Source organism: Cherax quadricarinatus, chromosome 57 (assembly GCF_038502225.1).
Source record: "Cherax quadricarinatus isolate ZL_2023a chromosome 57, ASM3850222v1, whole genome shotgun sequence".
NCBI classification, from domain to species: domain Eukaryota; kingdom Metazoa; phylum Arthropoda; class Malacostraca; order Decapoda; family Parastacidae; genus Cherax; species Cherax quadricarinatus.
In genome coordinates this window covers 15,741,112-15,747,111 of record NC_091348.1, presented here as the reverse complement: position 1 = coordinate 15,747,111, position 6,000 = coordinate 15,741,112, and the positions used below count along the sequence as shown (strand labels likewise).

At 46.5% G+C, this 6,000-nt stretch overlaps 1 protein-coding gene across 1 annotated transcript in view; it reads right to left on the bottom strand.

The window, feature by feature from the left end:
- Positions 1-6,000, bottom strand: part of LOC128693490 (follistatin-related protein 1) — a 68,218-nt gene that overhangs the window by 24,718 nt on the left and 37,500 nt on the right. The gene's annotated exons all lie outside the window — the stretch shown is intronic.

Sequence of the window (6,000 nt, the reverse complement as noted above, 5' to 3'; positions counted from 1 at the left end):
GAAATGTAAGAGGGAAAGAAAGAAGCTGAAATAAAAAGAAATAGGTAAGAGAAAGGCAGAATAAAATTTATTATTCAAGTTTATGCAATTAACAAACTGCGACTAGCCGGGGATCTAACCCGTGTTATTTTAGCCCGCCTCGTGGGAAGCCAGTTAAAATCCACGACGCTCTAACCACTAGGCCAACAGTCCTACAAACATCATGTACCCAGTAGCACTAGATATCTTTCATGATGCGAGGACATACGTGGCTGTGGTAAGCTCTCAGAACTAGATTAGGTAAGGGACCTGGGAGTAGTAATATCTGAGGATCTCACTTTCAAGGATCACAACAGTGCCACGATCACATCTGCAAATAAAATGATAGGATGGATAACGAGAACATTCAAAACATAGAGATGCCAAGCCAATGATGATCCTTTTCAAATTACTTGTTCTCTTTAGGCCGGACTACTGCTGTACATTAACATCTCCGTTCAAAGTAGGTGAAATTGCAGACCTAGAAATGTACAAAGAACCTTTACTGCACATACCCCTCAAGGAAGGTTCCTTAATGTTGGTGAGGGGCTCTTGATTTAGGGAATTGGATCTGTGCTCCAGTTCCCCGAATTAAGCCTGAATGCCTTCCACATCCCCCCCCTCCCCCAGGCGCTGTATAATCCTCTGGGTTTAGCGCTTCCCCCTTGATTATAATAATAATAATTTACTGCACATATAAGTTCCATCAAACACCTTAACTACTGGGAACGCCTGGAAGCACTTGACTTGTACTCGCTGGAACGTAGGCGAGAGAGATATATCATAATCTACACCTGGAAAATCCTAGAAGGAACGATCCCGAATCTGCACACAGAAATCACTCCCTACGAGAGTCAAGGACTGGGCAGGCGGTGCAAAATACCCCCAATGAAAAGTAGAGGCGACACTGGCACTCTAAGAGAAAAGACAATAAGTGTCCAGAGTCCACCAAGCATAAGGGGAATTACCAATAGACCCCCTGGCTGCCTTCAAGAGGGAGTTGGACAGATACTTAAAGTTGGTGCTGGATCAGCTGGGCTCTGGTTCGTATGGTGGACTGCGTGCGGCCAGCAGTAACAGCCTGGTTGATCAGACCCTGATCCACCGGGAGGCCTGGTCGTGGACCGGGCCGCGGGGGCGTTGATCCCCGGAATAACCTCCAGGTAAACAGGACAAGTGTTTCCTGATGCGGGTCTTAGTCGTATGAGCCGCCGCTGGAGGTTTTCGTTATCTGGCCGAGGCCTTCCGCTGGCTTACCGGTCCATTCCTTTAAAAATTGTGGTTATGATTATAACCATTTCCCGCTCAGAATTAATTTCATTCTACTCCCGTTTGAAATGTCAGCCTTCACAAGCAGTACACACATTAATGCATTGTGTGGTTCCAAGACCTAAACAAAAAATGTGGATGTTAGAAAAGGCCCAAGAGCTACATAACGGCTACCGGCAATGTATAGCCCTTGTGGTTTAGCGCTTCTTTTTGATTATAATAATAAATACATAACGGCTACCGGCAATAAGGACAACAAGATGAAGTAGCAACTGCTACAGCCATTATTTGAAATATAGATATATATATATATATATATATATATATATATATATATATATATATATATATATATATATATATATATATATATACATATATATACATATATTTATATACATATATTATATATATATAGTGAGGAAGAGCCAGTTGTGAGTGTGGGGGAAGTTCGTGAGGCAGTAGGTAAAATGAAAGGGGGTAAGGCAGCCGGGATTGATGGGATAAAGACAGAAATGTTAAAAGCAGGTGGGGATATAGTTTTGGAGTGGTTGGTGCAATTATTTAATAAATGTATGGAAGAGGGTAAGGTACCTAGGGATTGGCAGAGAGCATGCATAGTTCCTTTGTATAAAGGCAAAGGGGATAAAAGTGAGTATACCTGGCAAAGTGTATGGTAGAGTTATTATTGAAAGAATTAAGAGTAAGACGGAGAATAGGATAGCAGATGAACAAGGAGGCTTTAGGAAAGGTAGGGGGTGTGTGGACCAGGTGTTTACAGTGAAACATATAAGTGAACAGTATTTAGATAAGGCTAAAGAGGTCTTTGTGGCATTTATGGATTTGGAAAAGGCGTATGACAGGGTGGATAGGGGGGCAATGTGGCAGATGTTGCAGGTGTATGGTGTAGGAGGTAGGTTACTGAAAGCAGTGAAGAGTTTTTACGAGGATAGTGAGGCTCAAGTTAGAGTATGTAGGAAAGAGGGAAATTATTTCCCAGTAAAAGTAGGCCTTAGACAAGGATGTGTGATGTCACCGTGGTTGTTTAATATATTTATAGATGGGGTTGTAAGAGAAGTAAATGCGAGGGTCTTGGCAAGAGGCGTGGAGTTAAAAGATAAAGAATCATACATAAAGTGGGAGTTGTCACAGTTGCTCTTTGCTGATGACACTGTGCTCTTGGGAGATTCTGAAGAGAAGTTGCAGAGATTGGTGGATGAATTTGGTAGGGTGTGTAAAAGAAGAAAATTGAAAGTGAATACAGGAAAGAGTAAGGTTATGAGGATAACAAAAAAATTAGGTGATGAAAGATTGGATATCAGATGGGAGGGAGACAGTATGGAGAAGGTGAATGTATTCAGATATTTGGGAGTGGACGTGTCAGAGGATGGGTCTATGAAAGATTAGGTGAATCATAGAATTGATGAGGGGAAAAGGGTGAGTGGTGCACTTAGGAGTCTGTGGAGACAAAGAACTTTGTCCTTGGAGGCAAAGAGGGGAATGTATGAGAGTATAGTTTTACCAACGCTCTTATATGGGTGTGAAGCATGGGTGATGAATGTTGCAGCGAGGAGAAGGCTGGAGGCAGTGGAGATGTCACGTCTGAGAGCAATGTGTGGTGTGAATATAATGCAGAGAATTCGTAGTTTGGAAGTTAGGAGGAGGTGCGGGATTACCAAAACTGTTGTCCAGAGGGCTGAGGAAGGGTTGTTGAGGTGGTTCGGACATGTGGAGAGAATGGAGCGAAACAGAATAACTTCAAAAGTGTATCAGTCTGTAGTGGAAGGAAGGCGGGGTAGGGGTCGGCCTAGGAAAAGTTGGAGGGAGGGGGTAAAGGAGGTTTTGTGTGCGAGGGGCTTGGACTTCCAGCAGGCATGCGTGAGCGTGTTTGATAGGAGTGAATGGAGACAAATGGTTTTTAATACTTGACGTGCTGTTGGAGTGTGAGCAAAGTAACATTTATGAAGGGGTTCAGGGAAACCGGCAGGCTGGACTTGAGTCCTGGAGATGGGAAGTACAGTGCCTGCACTCTGAAGGAGGGGTGTTAATGTTGCAGTTTAAAAACTGTAGTGTAAAGCACCCTTCTGGCAAGACGGTGATGGAATGAATGATGGTGAAAGTTTTTCTTTTTCGGGCCACCCTGCCTTGGTGGGAATCGGCCAGTGTGATAATAAAAAAATAATAAATAAATATATATATATATATATATATATATATATATATATATATATATATATATATATATATATATATATATATAAGGAATAAGGGATACCATGGTCATAGCTCTGCTCCAGTAGTTAGAAATAGGTAGACACACACACTCGGGCCAGGAGTTGACACTCAACCGTTGCAACCAGGAGTTGCAAAGACTGAGTCTCAGCAGCCAGGGGTACGCGCGCGCGCACCCTTGCACCATCCTACTGTCACACTCCATCTCCTGTTACTGATACCCTAGACCAGAGGTATTTATCCTTTTGTCTCTATTACCCTTTGTGCTAGTTAATACTTCCACTTACCTCTAACTTTATTAATGTTCATGATAATAACAAAACAATAGTTTTTAAAAACAATATGAAGTGAATAGTGTGACCACAGGTCGAGTATGGGGTAACTACAGCCCACAGGTCGAGTATGGGGTAACTACAGCCCACAGGTCGAGTATGGTGTAACTACAGCCCACAGGTCGAGTATGGGGCAACTACAGCCCACAGGTCGAGTATGGTGTAACTACAGCCCACAGGTCGAGTGTGGGGTAACTACAGCCCACAGGTCGAGTATGGGGTAACTACAGCCCACAGGTCGAGTATGGGGTAACTACAGCCCACAGGTCGAGTATGGTGTAACTACAGCCCACAGGTCGAGTATGGGGTAACTACAGCCCACAGGTCGAGTATGGGGTAACTACAGCCCACAGGTCGAGTATGGGGTAACTACAGCCCACAGGTCGAGTATGGTGTAACTACAGCCCACAGGTCGAGTATGGGGTAACTACAGCCCACAGGTCGAGTATGGGGTAACTACAGCCCACAGGTCGAGTATGGTGTAACTACAGCCCACAGATCGAGTATGGGGTAACTACAGCCCACAGGTCGAGTATGGTGTAACTACAGCCCACAGGTCGAGTATGGGGTAACTACAGCCCACAGGTCGAGTATGGGGTAACTACAGCCCAAAGGTAGAGTATGGGGTAACTACAGCCCACAGGTCGAGTATGGGGTAACTACAGCCCACAGGTCGAGCATGGGGTAACTACAGCCCACAGGTCGAGTATGGGGTAACTACAGCCCACAGGTCGAGTATGGGGTAACTACAGCCGCAGGTCGAGTATGGGGTAACTACAGTCCACAGGTAGAGTATGGGGTAACTACAGCCCACAGGTCGAGTATGGGGTAACTACAGCCCACAGGTCGGGTATGGTGTAACTACAGCCCACAGGTCGAGTATGGGGTAACTACAGCCCACAGGTCGAGTATAGGTAACTACAGCCCACAGGTCGAGTATGGGGTAACTACAGCCCACAGGTCGAGTATGGGGTAACTACAGCCCACATGTCGAGTATGGGGTAACTACAGCCCACATGTCGAGTATGGGGTAACTACAGCCCACAGGTCGAGTATGGGGTAACTACAGCCCACAGGTCGAGTATGGGGTAACTACAGCCCACAGGTAGAGTATGGGGTAACTACAGCCCACAGGTCGAGTATGGTGTAACTACAGACCACAGGTCGAGTATGGGGTAACTACAGCCCACAGGTAGAGTATGGGTAACTACAGCCCACAGGTCGAGTATGGGGTAACTACAGCCCACAGGTCGAGTATGGGGTAACTACAGCCCACATGTCGAGTATGGGGTAACTACAGCCCACAGGTCGAGTATGGGGTAACTACAGCCCACAGGTCGAGTATGGGGTAACTACAGCCCACAAGTCGAGTATGGGGTAACTACAGCCCACAGGTCGAGTATGGGGTAACTACAGCCCACAGGTCGAGTATGGGGTAACTACAGCCCACATGTCGAGTATGGGGTAACTACAGCCCACAGGTCGAGTATGGGGTAACTACAGCCCACAGGTAGAGTATGGGGTAACTACAGCCCACAGGTCGAGTATGGGGTAACTACAGCCCACAGGTCGAGTATGGGGTAACTACAGCCCACAGGTCGAGTATGGGGTAACTACAGCCCACAGGTCGAGTATGGGGTAACTACAGCCCGCAGGTCGAGTATGGGGTAACTACAGCCCACAGGTAGAGTATGGGGTAACTACAGCCCACAGGTCGAGTATGGGGTAACTACAGCCCACAGGTCGAGTATGGGGTAACTACAGCCCACAGGTAGAGTATGGGGTAACTACAGCCCACAGGTCGAGTATGGGGTAACAGCCCACAGGTCGAGTATGGGGTAACTACAGCCCACAGGTCGAGTATGGGGTAACTACAGCCCGCAGGTCGAGTATGGGGTAACTACAGCCCACAGGTAGAGTATGGGGTAACTACAGCCCACAGGTCGAGTATGGGGTAACTACAGCCCACAGGTCGAGTATGGGGTAACTACAGCCCACAGGTAGAGTATGGGGTAACTACAGCCCACAGGTCGAGTATGGGGTAACTACAGACCACAGGTCGAGTATGGTGTAACTACAGCCCACAGGTCGAGTATGGGGTAACTACAGCCCACAGGTCGAGTATGGGTAACTACAGCCCACAGGTCGA